Below are 16426 nucleotides of genomic sequence, written 5' to 3'. Positions count from 1 at the left end.
GCAGACCCATGATAATGTATATTTAATAATGTACATTTCTGATTAATGATGCTCCCCGGAGTCCCACATTGAGTATTGATGGTGTCAGCTGCTCCAGGTATCAATGAAATGGAGTTTGAAATCTGAAAACTATAACACTGCCTTGAGGCAAAGATCCTTTAATCAATTATTTTACCAACCGAGAAGAGTTTCAAAAATATCCCATTTGGTCTAACTTTCAACCTACATTAATTCCTCTTTTTTTCATTTCCTTTAGAATGATTTTGAAATTCTCGGTGGAAACCAATCTTTAGCATTTACCCTGGAACATAGAGCTGTTTTAACAGACCTCTATACAAGTGATATCGGTTACAGCATCCTCTTTCTACCCTCACTAGAACTTAGCACAGGAAGTAATCCCAAGATCACTACCCTGGAGTGTAGATCAGTGCGTGCTCCTTTAACATAGTGACCTCACCACTACTAACCACTCCCCATTGTCTCCTGTATAATTGTAGCTTCCCCGCCTCTAGCTCGCTCTCTAGTCCCAGTGATGACCACGGACAGCTAGAGCACAATGTGTGTAGTGACTTAATAAAGATACTTAGTAAGAGACTTCGTGTGTCGAACAAGCCCTTTTACATGGTGTCAGTGCGGTAGACTTGCGTCTCCTGTTTATCGGTTTTATTTTATTATTTGTTTCTCCCAGTTGTTTCCCCACCTTTACATTTTACTATGGCTAACTCGTGCCGTCGTCCTGACAAACTCGTTTTTGACGCGGACATCGTGCACCGCTGGACTGTCTTCCAGCGCGACTATGAACATTACATCGCTATCGCTCATCCTGGTGCCACTCCTGTGGTACAGGCTCACCTACTCCTCAACCTGGCTGGTCCGGAGGCTATGGAACATTATGCGTCGTTCGAGTTCGTCCCTCCGGAAGACCGCCATGACCCGGTATGTCTCATGACCAAATTTACTGCCCTATGTGACATTCCCACCAATAAAATTATTGAGCGTTTCAAGTTCTTCACAAGGCGTCAGGTTCCCGGTGAGCACATTGACGCTTTCATTGCCTCTTTGCGACATATGGCTCGGCGGTGCCGCCTTGAAGCGATTACAACGGACGAATTGATCAGGGACGTCCTAGTCAACGGTCTCCTAAACTCTAAACTGCGCGAAGATCTCCTAATGAAGCCCGACCTCTCGCTAAAGGATGCCATGCATTCGGCTCGTATGGCCTCTGCTGTCGGCTCCGTATCTCACCCGGCGTCCCAGGACATCAACTTCACCGGTACCGTTGGCCGCCGGCGGATCAATAGCCCGCCTCGCCAGTTAACCCCCTCTGCTCCCGCTAAGGTCACCCCTCGTCGATGCCAAAATTGTAATTTCTCCTCGCACCAGTACAACGTTTGCCCAGCGCTGGGTAAAACTTGCAACTCCTGCGGGAAGCTTAACCATTTTTCTGCAGCCTGTCGTTCTCGTGGGAAACCTGTCCCTGCTCCTGGAAGGAGTCTAAACAATCTTGCTGACTGTGATAGCGCGCCTGGTTCCCAGTACCAGCTTGAACTCCCTGATTCTGATACGAGTTCCTCCCATGGTGATCCGACTGTGTTTTCGCTTTTGAGTGCACCTGCTTTGATAACGGATCCCTCCGTACATGTTACTGTGAATGGACACTCCTTCCCGGCCAAGGTCAATACTGGTGCGTTTGCCAACGTTATGTCTGTTCGCCTCTTCAAACAGATAAGCACGGGGGAGAGGGTGACTCCCGATGACTCCCGCCTTCATGCCTATGGGGGAGGTGTTCTGGTCGCCGTGGGGAAGGCCACGGTTATCTGTACAGTTTTCGAGACCTCTCGGCCCCTCACTTTCCTTCTGCTGGACTCTGATAACGTCACCCTGCTGGGCGCCCGTGCATGCCAGGACTTTGGATTGGTCTCTTTTCACCGCGACATCCACCTGGTGCAGGCCCCCATGGACCCCCTGATAGAGTATCCCGACCGTTTCGATGACGTTCTGGGCAAACTGCCCTGTGCCTATAAGATCGTTGTTGACCCGGGGGTCGACCCGTTGATTAGATCGGCCCACCGTGTGTCTTTTGCCATGAAGGGCTGCGTGGAGTCCACACTGCGTGACATGGTGGCCATGGGCATCCTCAAGGAGGTGAGCGCACCCACCCTGTGGGTCTCCACCATGGTCGTCGCTGCCAAGAAAGATGCGAGCGAGATCAGGATCTGCATCAACCCGAAGGACCTGAACCTTGCTATCAAACACCCGCACTACCCCATGCGGATGGTGGAGGACGTCGCTGCACAGGTCGGTCCAGCCACAGTCTTCTCGGTCCTGGATGCCAAGAGCTCTTTTTGGCAGATCCCTCTGGATGAACGTTCATCCTTCCTGACCACTTTCAGCACACCTTTCGGCAGGTTCCGTTTTCTCCGCATGCCCTTCGGGATCAACTCAGCAAGCGAGGTTTTCCAGCGGACCATGGAACAGCTGTTTGCCGGGTTGCCGTGCGCTATTATTGTCGATGACATTTTGGTATACGGGAGGGACGTCGCTGAGCACGACCTGCACCTCCGTCAAGTCCTGGACAGGGCTCGTGAGATCAATCTCAAGCTTAACCCGAAGAAGTGTCGGTTCTGCGTTCAGGAAGTCACGTACGTAGGCCACGTATTTACGGCCAGGGGACTTAAGCCAGACCCCCAGAAGACTGCTGCGGTCACCGAAATGCCTGCTCCCACAGACGTGCCCGGCCTGCAGCGCTTTCTGGGCATGGTCAACTACCTGGGTAAGTTCATACCCGACCTCAGCGACCTGAGTGCTCCCCTGAGGGAGCTGATCAAAAAGGACAATGCCTGGGTCTGGCTCCCGCATCACCAGTCGGCCTTCGTAGCCCTGAAGTCCAAGCTCGCACGCACCCCGACTTTAACGTACTTTGACCTGAACAGGCCAATCGTCCTCACCTGCGATGCATCTCGTTTCGGACTCGGTGCTGCCTGCCTGCAGCTCCATGACGATCGGCAGCTGCCTGTTTCCTATGCCTCTCGCACCATGACCCCTGCTGAGCAGCGCTACGCTCAGATCGAGAAGGAGCTCCTTGCCGTGGTGTTCGCATGCTCCAAATTCAAAGACTACATTCTGGGCAACACTTTCACCATTGAAACTGACCACCGGCCACTGGTCTCTATCTTGAACAAGCCTATCCATGCGGCCTCCTCGCGGTTGCAGCGAATGATGCTGCAGCTCCAACGATTCACGTTCAACATTGTGTACCGCAAGGGCAAGGAAATGTTCGTGGCCGACACATTGTCCCGTGCGCCGCTCCCTTCCGTTGCCCGCCATCCATACGAATCGTCTGACCTGATGGTGCTGAATGTTAACATTGTTCCTTCTTGGCAGATGCAGTCCCTGGTCAAACACACTGCCGCTGATCCTGCCCTGCAACAGCTTGCGGGCGCCATCCGCCGTGGCTGGCCTGACCGACGCTCTTCCCTACCGGCCGGTGCCGTGCCCTACTTCCTGGTTCGGGACGAATTGGTGCTGCACAACGGCGTGGTGGTGAAGGGTCACAAGGTAGTGGTGCCGGACGCTCTGCGTGATCACTACTACCAAACCGCACACAACGGTCACCCCGGGGTGGAGGCCACTTTGTCCCAGGCCCAAGCCCAGTTTTTCTGGCCGGGCATGATTCAGGAGTTTCGTGACAGGGTCTCCGCCTGTGCTGCCTGCAACAGCCTACTGCTTCATCAACGACGCCAACCTCTCATGCAGCAGCCGGCTCCCGAGTTGCCGTGGATGGCTGTCGCCACTGACATCTTCGAATGGCGTGGCAAACATTTCCTGGTCCTGGTGGACTCCTACTCCAGCTGGTTCGAGGTGGACCAGCTGCCGTCCCTCACGTCTGCTGCCGTCATCGGGAAGCTTCGCCGCCACTTTTCTACCTTTGGTTCCCCGGTGACTCTCCAATCCGACAACGGCGGACAGTTTTCCAGCGCAGAGTTCGCCGCCTTCGCCACCCAATGGAACTTTCGCCACATCACCAGCAGCCCCGAGTACCAGCAGAGCAACGGCCTTGCGGAGCGCGCTGTCCGCAGCGCCAAGGAGCTGCTGGAACATTGTCGTCTTGCCCATTCGGACTTCTACCTTGCCCTCCTCAACCTCCGCAACATTTCTCGGGACCCCGCACTTGGTTCGCCTGCCCAGCGCCTCATGTCCCGCACCACTCGACCCCCCCTCCCGGTTTCTCAGCAATCCCTAAAGCCCGCGGTCCGCAGCCCTGCCGCTGTCAAGGAGCGCATCATCGAGAAGCAGGTCATCCAAAAGCGCTCCTTTGAGAAATCTTCCCGACTGCTTCCCCGTCTGTTCCCAGGCCAGGTTGTCCGGATGATGTCCACCTCCGGTCATCACCGGCTGGCCGTTGTCGTTGGCAATGCCGACTCTCCCCGGTCCTACCTGGTTAATTACGAGGGCACTGTGTACCGTCGGACACGCCAGCACCTGCTGCTTGTCAACGAGCCTGCTCCGCCTCCCGCGGACCCGTATTCGCCGCCTGTCCATTCCCCGCCGCCTGTCCATTCACCGCCGCCAGTCCATTCACCGCCGCCTGCAACTCCTCCTGCCCCTGTCACTCCTCGCATGCCACGGACTCTTCCCTCTCAGCTCATGGTGCCCAGCCCACGCGGTCCTCTTTCTCCTTCTTCACCTGCTGAGGTGCCCGTTCCTTCCCCCCGTTCTCCTCCTTCCCCAGGGCATTTGTCTCCCGGTTCTCCCATCTCTGTCCCTGCCCCCATTCCTGTGGCTCCTGCGATGGAAGGGGAAGGCGGGTTGCGCACCCGCTCTGGGCGTTTGGTCAAGCCGCCTGTCCGGTACGGAGTGTGCGAGTAGTCTGTTTCATAATATTTTCCAACTGTTTCTGGTTTGCCTCTAGCGTATGAGCCGTGGTCGCTTTGTTTCCAAGAGGAAGGATGTAGATCAGTGCATGCTCCTTTAACATAGTGACCTCACCACTACTAACCACTCCCCATTGTCTCCTGTATAATTGTAGCTTCCCCGCCTCTAGCTCGCTCTCTAGTCCCAGTGATGACCACGGACAGCTAGAGCACAATGTGTGTAGTGACTTAATAAAGATACTTAGTAAGAGACTTCGTGTGTCGAACAAGTCCTTTTACATATTTGTCCTGTGTTTATGATATTTACCTAACTCCCTGTAGCCATATTGCAGAACCTCCTTCCTTTTCCTACCTATGTCATTTGCGTCAACATGCACAACTTCTGGCTGCCCCCCCTCCCCATCGAGGCTGTCATGTAGCCACTCCGAAATGTCCTGGACCAAGTGTCTACTCTCAGATTCAATCCTGCCACACACTGGACTGGAAAGTCTGAAATTGGTGATTAACGACATTTCTTTGTAAAACAAAGGTCATAGTTCTTTTCCGCAGTTCTTAAAATAACTTTTTTTGGACAGAGGCAGGGTGTGAGGTGCACTCAGTGGACACTGTAGTTGGGGGTGGGAGAGATGAAGGGGGTGCAATGGGGCTGAAGAGGATGAGCCATAGTTCTCACCAAATCACAGCTCATTTATGCAAAGAAACGCAGAGAATCAAGAATTTCAATCATAGATATACATTCCTCTAGTGCAGTACCACCACAAGGCATGGTATATTTTGTGCCATTTACTGTTTATTTATTGGATGTTTATTTGCTGTTTTTTCCAAGAGTACTGTACATGTTAAGCCCCTTATTTGGTTGTAGCAGAACATTGGCAATAACAGACACTACCTCCCTCCTCCCTCTCAACCGCCCCCAATCCCCCCCACACCACTGCCCGCCCGCCCAGTGTGGTTCACTATAGCAAGGGTTTATTGTAATTCATGCTCCATCTCCCCCCCCCCCCCCCCCCCCCCCCGCCAGCCCATTGTGGTTCGCTATAGCAAGGGTTTACTGCAATTCATGCTCCATCTTCCCCCCCTTCCCAAAATAAAACCAAATTCTTGTTTCACCTCGGCAGGATTCAGTGCCTGCACCCCAGTCACACAATAACCAGATTACTTAGCTTTGTTGAGATTTATTGAGTCAAGAATTCCAGAGACAAAATTAAAAGAGACCAATATGCAAGATCACGGTTCTTTATTAATGGCTTTTACAATTAACTCTGAAATGGTGGGTGGGATTTGAGTCACCTGCTGCAAAAGAAAGAGAGGTCAAGACTTCAGAACATCTCCTTCGTTGGACAATGACCCCAACAGTTAAGTTTTGCTGTCTACATAGACAACCTTTGGAAGGGTACGTACTGAGTAACGTCCTGCACCCTGGAAGAGCAGTGTCCAGTGGTTGCAGTGGGTTTCTGGTGAGATCTGATCTCTCTCTTTGGAACAGATTGCAGTCCGTAGTGACGAGGCTTCAATGGGCTTCTGCTCGATTTTTCTCTCTGGCACTGTGCAGCAAAATAGATCACCCATGGTTGAATGGTGAAGTAGACTTGATGGGCTGAATGGCCTAATTTTGGTCCTATGACTAATGAACTTGACAAGTGGCACTGGCAGACCAGTTTGAAGACCAACAGTTTGAAGACAACATTGTTGGTGTCACAGGAGCTGCTTCAGACAGTGAGAGATTGGGAGCCATGAATATGCTGCCAATGAGTGTTCTACAACTGTTTGTAAGGTCTGGCGCCAAGTTGGGAAAAGGGGAAGTATAACAGGATCTAGGGGTCCTTGTTCATCAGTCTATGAAAGTAAGCATGGATGTACAGCAGGCAGTGAAGAAAGCAAATGGCATGTTAGCCTTTATAACAAGAGTCGTCGAGTATAGGAGCAAAGAGGTCCTTCTGCAGTTGTACAGGGCCCTAGTGAGACCACACCTGGAGTATTGTGTGCAGTTTTGGTCCCCTAATTTGAGGAAGGACATTCTTGCAATTGAGGGAGTGCAGCGTAGGTTTACAAGGTTAATTCCTGGGATGGCGGGACTGTCATATGCTGAGAGAATGGAGCGGCTGGGCTTGTACACTGGAGTTTAGAAGGATGAGAGGGTATCTTATTGAAACATATATGATTGTTGAGGGTTTGGACGCACTAGAGGCAGGAAACATGTTCCCGATGTTGGGGGAGTCCAGAACCAGGGGCCAGAGTTTAAGAATAAGGGGTAAGCCATTTAGAACGGAGATGAGGAAACACTTTTTCGCTCAGAGAGTTGTGAGTCCGTGGAATTTTCTGCCATAGAGGGCGGTTGGAGGCCGGTTCTCTGGATACTTTCAAGAGAGAGCTAGATAGGGCTCTTAAAGATAGCAGAGTCAGGGGATATGGGAATAAGGCAGGAACGGGGTACTGATTGGGGATGATCAGCCATGATCACATTGAATGGCGGTGCTGGCTCGAAGGGCCGAATGGCCTACTCCTGCACCTATTGTCTTATCTCGTGGGGAATTGCAGAGGAAGGATACCCAAGTAAAGGTCTTACTTGAAGTCCTGAGCGATGTCCCATACCAGGCTTGGGAAGGCAGTTCAGCGGAGAAGCAGCTCAGTCTATTCCTAGTAGCACCACATCCTCCTCAGGAACACAGAAAAGTCAGGAGTGATGAAGCTTCTACATGTTATCCTTGGTCCATGGCCATCTCTTCAGACCTTGTTCTTTGGTCAATCTCAGGTCAATCAGAGGCTGATGATCACCCTGGAAAAAGTTCAATCTCTTCCCTTCTTTCTTCTCCCGCGGTCGGGTGCCTCGAGATTTCTGTTGACGGGGCGATCTTGGCCCCCCTAGCCGGTGGTCGGGCCCTTCGCGTCGGGGCGATCAAGCTCCTGCATCGGGGGGATCTCAGCTTCCCCGCACCGGGCGATCAGACCACGGGTTGGGGCTGGTCGAACCTCCTGCGACTTTGGACCTTCCCGACATCAGTCTCTACCCAAGATTGCGAGCTCTTTGATGTTGAAATCCGCAGGCCGCGGTTGGAGTGTTGATCCCAGGCAAGGGATCGCAGGCTATGATGGTAACTCAACGGCCTTGCGGTGGGGCTCAAATCAGTCTCGGGCAAGGCCTCCAGCTCACCATAAACTGGCAACACCCTCTCCTCTATAGCAACACACGACCAGCTCAAGGCTGTGTGCTCAGTCCCCTGCTCTATGACCAGGACTGCACAGCCAGTCCATTCCAATGCCATCTTTAAATTTCACCAACGATACCACCGCTGTTGGACAAATAATGGGTAATGATGAGTCAGAGTGCAGGAGAGATTGATAATCTGAGGGAGTGCTGCCAATAGGACATTATTACTCCTGTTCTTCCATGTCTGCTTGGATATCCTCCAGAAAGTGGTTACTGTATAGGAAGGTGGTTTACTGTAGGTGAATTGATTTCCTCATCCAGAGTTTATTGTCATGTGTCCCAGATAGGACAAGGAAATTATTGCTTGCTACAGCCCAACAGAATATAGTAAGCATACAGAATAGTTCAGTGTGTCAATATAGCATAGACCATATATACACACATAAATATACAGATAAAGTGCAATAGGCTGTTATAGTTCAGAGTTTGAAGTTGAGTTTAATAGCCTGATGGCTGTGGGGAAGAAGTTGTTCATGAACCTGGATGTACCAGATTTCAGGCTCCAGTACCTTCTACCTGATGGCAGCAGAGAGATGAGTGTGTGGCCATGATGGTGTGGGTCCTTGATGATGCTGGCAGCCTTGAGGCAGCGACTGCGATAGATCCCTTCGATGGTGGGAATGTCAGGGCCAATGATCGACTGGGCAGTGGTAACTTTCTGCATTCTTTTCTGCTCCTGGATGCTCAAGTTGCCGAACCAAGCCATGAAGCAACCAGTCAGCATGCTCTCTACTGTGCACCCGCAGAAGTTCGAGAGCCCTCTTTGATATACCGACTCTCCGTAATCTTCTCAGGAAGTAGAGGCGCTGATGTGCTTTCTTTATAATTGCATCTGTGTGCTGAAACCAGGAAAGATCATCAGAAATATGCACGCCCAGGAATTTGAAGTACTTGACCCTTTCCACCATTGTCCCATTGATATAAACAGGTCCCTATGCTACCCCTTCGAAAGTCCACAATCAGTTCCTTGGTTTTGCTGGTGTTGAGAGCCAGGTTATTGTCAATACAATACAATATGGTTTTATTCGTCACATTGCACATAAAGTGCAAGTGAAATGAATTTGCCAGCAGTGGTACAATGATAAAGAACACACAAACATACAAAACATTTAACACAAACATCCATCACAGCATTCATCACAGTGGTGGAATGCACAAAATTTGGCCAGTCCTCCTCCATTTTCCCCCGTGGTCGGGACCTCAACCCTCTGCAGCCGTCGCTGCGGGCGTCCAGATGGTAAAAGGACAAGGTAAAAAGTCCAGGTAAGTCCAGAATCAGGCTGCGGACGCCGCGCCAGCTGGAGCTCTGCAGACCGCGGCTTCAGGCTGTCGCGGGCCAGCGAACGGGACGCTCCCCTCCGGCGAGCACCCGCTCCACGCCGAGAGTCCACGCTGCGCCCGCCGCTGAAGCCCCGGGCACGTCTCCCGGAAAGGCTGCCCGATCCTTGCTGTTAGGCCACGGGGGAAGCGACCAAAAGTTTCCCCCTTACCCCCCCCCCCCCCACACAAAACACACAGAGAAACACTAAAAACCCACATTAGGACATACTAAAAACTGACATGCTGCTGACAGGGCGACCGGCTTGCAGCGCCCCCACCGTCGATCTCTCTTCTATACTCTGACTCGTCACCATCAGTGATTCGTCCCACAACAGTGCTGTCATCGGCAAACTTGATGATGGAGTTTGCACTATGACCGGCTACGCAGTCATGAGTATAGAGAGAGTGGCTATTAGTCACCGTTGATCCTAGGTAGGTGAATTAGATAAGTTTCCAGCTGACTGGCGTTTAAGATGATTTCAGAGGGGAGCGGAGTGCCTTGACCCATGACAACAATCGTCTTAATACTGATTGCCAGTTGGTAATCATTGCAAGCATGAGACAGTCTGTCCATCAGCCCCTGAAGTCCTTCTTCTGTTGTGGTGATGAGTGACCAATATGGTCCCGATGGTTCCTCTTCCTTCTCGGCGGCGTGCCACTCCATGAGCAGTCTGACCTCCGGCATCTACTGAGGACCATACTTGACACTTGTCTTGGCGCTCACTTCGGCTGCCGGGTTCGTCCTTGTTCGTGGCCACTGCGGGTCGAGCCCAGTCTTGAGCGGCATTCATTTTCTGTCATTCAAGTCCATGGTGATCATCAATCTTGGCCTTTTCCTGTCATCAGAAACCGACCTGGTAAATGGAGACAACAATGGAGTCTTGAAGATTTCCGATCCAAACCGTTATCTGTCCAATCCCTCCACTGATGAAATGTCCTCTCCAAGTCGTTTCCTCAACCGACCTCCGGCAACCTCCATTAAACAATCTGGAGGAGATACAGCGCCCTAAGAAATCCCACCAAGTTGTTCCTCAAGTTTCCCCAGCACCAGGCGTGGATGTTTACAGAGAACATGGAGCAAGATAGGGTCCTCAGGATCTTCAAGCATCTGACATGCAAATCCATGATGATCGTCAATCTTGGCCAGTTCCTGTCATCAGAAACCGACCTGGTAAATGGAGACAAGAATGGAGTCTTGAAGAGTCTCGATCCAAATGTCATCTGTCCTCCACAGATGCTGCCTGACCCGCTGAGTTCCTCCAGCAGTTTTCTGCTCCACCTTTGCTGATAGCCGAAGTCTAAAAATACATTTCTATCACAGTCTTCCACTGACACCAGATCTTCCTCAGCAACACAGCAGGGTCAGGTGTGATAAAGCTTCTGCGTGCCAGCCCTGGTCCATGGCAGTCTCTGTAGATATTGTCCTCTGGTCAATCACAGGAAACATGGCAGAGGTCGATGATCTCGGTAGTGGAAAGCCGATGATTCACAAACTTGTCTTCATTCATGGGACAGTTGTGGAGAAGGTTATGTTGCTGGGTGTCCATATCTCTAAATATGTCCTGGGTCCAGCACATCAATGCAATCACACACAAAACCTACGACCATGTATTGTGTGTTCTTTTTAAGTGAGTCGCTGCTGGCAAATTCATTTCACTGCACCTTCGGCTGCATGTGACGAATAAAATTGACTTTGACTTTGAGATTCAAAGGTGGTTTTGTCCAACCAAGAAACTCCCAAGATGTGACGATAATAGCAGAAATGAAAATTATTCATTTTCCGTTCTTGGTGTAGGTAAGTCTTCCAAGCTTCACTGCTGTACAGTAACGTGTTCAACACACACGCTTTGTAGACAGTTAAATTGGTCTTCATTGTGAGTTTCCTGTTCACAAGTTCAAATTATAGGAATAGAATTAGGCAATTCAGTCTACTCTGCCATGGCTACATGGCTGATCTTTGCCTCCCAATCCCATTTTCCTGTCTTTCCCCAAAACCCTAGACATCCATTAGCATCAAGAATCCATCCGCCTTAAAAATATCCAATGAATACCATGTTCTTCCATGCAATGGATTCCAGGCACTCACCACCATCTCTGTTAAAACATAACTTGCCTCACACATCTCTTCTGCTCAATCCAATACAACTGGATCTTCAATTTCCTCATCAGCAGACCACAATCAGCACAAATGGGCGCCTCCTCCTCTATAACTAACACATGACCAGCTTTAGGCTGTGTGCTCAGTCCCCTGCTCTATGACCAGGACTGCACAGCCAGACCATTCCAATGTCGTCATTAAATTTCGCTGACGATTCCACCGTTGTTGGACAAATAATGGGTAAAGACGAGTCAGAGTACAAGAGAGAGCTTGATAATCTGAGGGAATGTTGCCAGTGCAGACGTTTTGTTCTCAATGTCCGCAGGACCACAGAGCTATTTGTTGACCTCAGGAGAAAGCCGCAGATCCACAAACTTGACTTCATTGATGGGACAGTGGTGGAGAAAGTTATGTTCCAAGATCCTGCTTCAAATTCCTGGGCGTTGATATCTCTGAAGATATGTCCGGGTTCCGACGCAGGTCCCATTTTGTTCTCCACATCAGTCCTCTACCGAACTCCTGCACCCACCCCCGGGTCCTCACTTGGTCCTCTCCCATTCATTTACTGTTCTTGATGTAGGTAAGTCACCCAAGCTTCACTGCTGTACAGTAACGTGTTCAACACGTATGCGTTGTAGACATTTACCTTGGTCTTCATTGTGAGCTTCCTGTTTTTCCATGTCCACTTGCTAAGCCTCCTGAAGATGGATTACTGTACGTGAATTGGTTTCCTTATCCAAAGAGTGGCTGTCAGTCACCATAGATCCTAGGTTGGTGAATTGAAGACATTTTCCAGTGGAGTGGTATTTATGGTGATTTCAGAGGGGAATGGAGTGCCCTGACACATGACAACAATTGACTTAACGCTAATTGTCAGTCGGCCATTGGTGCGAACACAAGACAGTCTGTCCATCAGCCCCTGAAGTCCTTCTGCTCTTGGGGAACTGAGTGCAGCATCATCAGTGGGCTGGAGTTCCCTTATAAGCACAGTTCTCATCTTCGTCTTGGCTTTCAACATTGCCAGATTGAAGAGCATCCCATCACTTCTTGTTTGAAGATACACGTCTTCCCTGTCTGTTGGGAAGGCAAACAACAAAAGGGCAGATAGGAAGATGCAAAAACACCATGGGAGTTGGGACACAGCCTTGCTTTACTCCACTTCTCATGGGGAAACTGTCCGATGTAGGTTCATCAAATTCCACTGTAGATGGAAGTTCGCATGGAAGGACAAAGTGAGGTTTAGGACGTGCTGGACATCCACTGTTCTCCAGTACCTGGGAGAGGTCGTGTCTGCTGACAGAATCAATAGTTTTTGTAACATCCACAAAAGCGATGTACAATGCTGCTCTTGACATTTTCCTTGTATTTGACGCAGGGAGATCATGCCCATTGTGGATCTACCTCCATGGAAACCGCATTGTGCCTCAGGTCAGCGAGCCTGTGCAGTCTTTGCAGGATCACTCTGGAAAGTGTATCCCTGTAGTTGGTGCATTCCCTTGTTCTTGTACAGTGTGACGATGTTGGTGTTAGGCGGGTTTCTGTTATACAGAAACTCCTCAATCCGTCACAGGTGATTATCTCTTCACCATCAAAGGGATCCACAGGAAATGACACCTGCAAAAGGCAGCTAATATCAAAGACCCACACCACCCTACCAGTGTGAAAAACCAACAGAAGCAGGGAACCTGACCGCCATGTTTAAGAGCAGCTTCTTCCCAACAATTACAAGCCTCTTGAACACTGCACAACATGAACCACAATGATTAGATATCATGGACTGCGTCTTTTGCTGCCCGACAGATTTTTTAGACTATCATTCAATTATTAATTTCCTGTATATTTATTTTATTAGTTATGTGTGTCATTGCAATATATCCCCATTATTTTGTTCAGAAGCTCAAAAAAAGTGACCTTCAGGTTCACGAACAGCTTCTTCCCAGCAACATGAAATCTTCAGGGGCTGGATGGAGAGTATGTTTTCAACAACAAGCAGTAAATCAGTGTTTTTATGTGGAGATTTCAATATTGACCTACTAAATCCTAATCAACACAACCTTACAGAAGATTTTATTAATACTATGTACAGCATGAGTCTATTTCCTAAAATCACTAGACCGAGTAGAATTACTTCCCATTGCGCTACACTCATTGACAATATATTTAATAATGATGTGGAAAATAAAATAGTAAGTGGATTATTAATTAATGATATAAGTGACCATCTGCCAGTTTTTATAGTTTATGATAATATCCACAGGAACAACAAACCAAACAAATTAATAGAATATAGACGAGTGAGATCGGAGGAAGCTATCAATGCACTAAAAAAGGATCTATTGGCACAAAACTGGGATATAATATACCAAAAAAGAGACATTGATAGTGCTTATGAAACATTTATTGCAATATTTAAGTCATTATATGATAAAAATTGTCCAATTAAAGAATATAATAGAAAATCAAACTATACTAAATGTCCATGGATTACAAAGGGATTACAAAATGCTTGTAAAAAAAAAATGCCCTATACAGAGATTTTATAAGAGAGAGAACTAAAGATACAGAAAATAAATATAAAAAGTATAAAAATAAATTAACTTACATCATAAGAGAAAGCAAGAAAGATTATTATAAGAAGAAATTAGATGACAATAAAGACAATATAAAAAGAATATGGAGCATACTTAATAGCATTATCAGAAATGGTCCGGGGAGAACAAATTACCTGAAGTATTTTATTGATAAGGATAAGGAAAATTACAATATGGAAGATATAGCTAATAGTTTTAATAATTTTTTTGTAAATATTGGACCAGACCTGGCTAAACAAATCCCCGATTCAGGGACATCTGGAGAAACTCCTGAGAATTTAGTGGAGAGAAATCCCTGCTCTATGTTTCTTACGGCAGTAGAAGAAAAAGAACTGTTGGATATTGTCAAAACATGTAAAAATAAAAAGTCTACCGATTTCAACGACATTGACATGTCGCTAGTTAAGATGGTAATTGAGGGGATCTCCAAACCTTTAACATTCATCTGTAATTTATCCTTCCAAACCGGTACTTTCCCAATTCAAATGAAAATAGCAAAAATAATACCAATATACAAAACTGGGAACAAGCATCATTTTACAAACTATAGACCTGTTTCCTTACTCCCACAATTTTCCAAAATATTAGAAAAAATGTTTAATAATAGATTAGACAAATTTGTAGAAAATAATAAATTAATCACAGAAAGTCAATATGGATTCAGAACAAATAGATCAACATCACTTGCAATACTAGAATTAATTGAAGACATCACAAACGCCATTGATAAGAAATTATATGCAGCTGGGATATTTATTGACATAAAAAAAGCATTTGATACAATTAATCATGATATTTTATTAAAAAAATTGGAGAGGTATGGAATTAGAGGAATAGTACTGGACTGGATTAAAAGCTACTTAAGGAACAGGCAACAGTTTGTAAATCTGGGTAGTCATAATTCTACATGCTTGGACATTGTGTGTGGTGTACCACAGGGGTCAGTGCTGGGCCCAAAATTATTTATCATGTACATAAATGATATTTGTAATGTGTCCAATGTCTTGAGGCTGGTTTTGTTTGCAGATGATACAAATATTTTTTGTTCTGGGGTAAATTTAAAACAGCTATTGGATAAAATAATAAAAGAAATGGGTAAATTGAAAATATGGTTTGATAGGAATAAAATTTCATTAAATCTGAGTAAAACTAAAATAATGTTATTTGGTAATTGTAGAATAAATACACTAGTAAGTATAAAGATAAATGGGGTGGAAGTTGAAAGAGTGCATGAAAATAAATTTCTTGGGGTTATAATTGACGATAAAATAAGCTGGAAATCACATATTAAACATGTAAAATTAAAATTGTCAAAAAGTATCTCTGTATTATACAAAGCCAAGCAAGCTCTGGATTACAAATCACTCCGTATTCTTTATTGTTCATTGATTTTACCCTACTTAAATTATTGTGCAGAAGTCTGGGGTAATAACTATAAAAATTCGATACACTCATTAACCATGATGCAAAAAAGAGCAATTCGTATTATCCATAATGCTAAGTATCTGGGTCATACGAATCCATTATTTTTAGAGTCAAAATTATTAAAATTAGAAGATTTGGTTACATTCAAAACAGCTCAGATAATGTTTAGGGCCAAAAATAAAAATTTACCTGGAAACATTCAAAAATTATTTAACGAGCGTGTGGGGGGTTACAATTTAAGAGGAATATTTAACTTTAAGAAACAAAAAGTCCGTACGACTAGAAAAACCTTTTGTATTTCGGTTTGTGGAGTAGGAGTGTGGAATAAATTGAACGGGGAATTGAAGCAATGCACAAACATGAATCAGTTTAAAATGATATATAAAAAAATAATTCTCAAGGGGTACAGGGATGGAGGGGATGGTTGACAAGTGGGGGTTAATGTTTATCTATTGCTTTACTATTGTTTACTTATGTTTGGGTACTTCAGTTATGAAGTTTGTATGTACATAATAGTTGTATGTATATATATGTCTGTAGGTATTACGGGAAATTGCCTAGGGTAGTATTATTATTAGTAATGAATTGATTTAAATATGGTAGAAGTGTTGGGGAAAAGGGGTGAGATTTAATAAGTTATTCTTCTTCTCACTCCTTTTCGAGCTTGTACAGACACAGAGTTGGACATTGGAACTTTGATTTTGTTCTTCTCATTGCTTTGTAAATATTGATTGTAATGTCCAATTGTTTGATAATTTCGATTTTGTTAATATTAATGTCGTTAATGTCTTTACTTGTTCGGAATAAATAAATAAATAATAATAAAAAAAAAAAATAAACATTATGAATTGTGAAGAACTATGGACTGAGTCTTTGGTTGCATTACAGACATTTTTACAGTAGTATCATG

At 46.6% G+C, this 16426-nt stretch overlaps 1 long non-coding RNA gene across 1 annotated transcript; it reads right to left on the bottom strand.

The window, feature by feature from the left end:
- Positions 1–1446: 1446 nt before the first annotated feature.
- On the bottom strand, positions 1447–13560 carry LOC116987613. Its single transcript, XR_004415745.1, has 3 exons — positions 13550–13560; positions 9701–9705; positions 1447–1511 (listed from the first exon to the last, which is right to left on the bottom strand). It is a non-coding gene; the product is annotated as an uncharacterized LOC116987613 (long non-coding RNA).
- Positions 13561–16426: the final 2866 nt, after the last annotated feature.

This window comes from Amblyraja radiata, chromosome 2, assembly GCF_010909765.2.
Source record: "Amblyraja radiata isolate CabotCenter1 chromosome 2, sAmbRad1.1.pri, whole genome shotgun sequence".
Taxonomy (NCBI): Eukaryota; Metazoa; Chordata; class Chondrichthyes; order Rajiformes; family Rajidae; genus Amblyraja; species Amblyraja radiata.
Note: the sequence above shows the minus strand (reverse complement) of the source record. Positions and strands in the feature narration are given on the sequence as shown.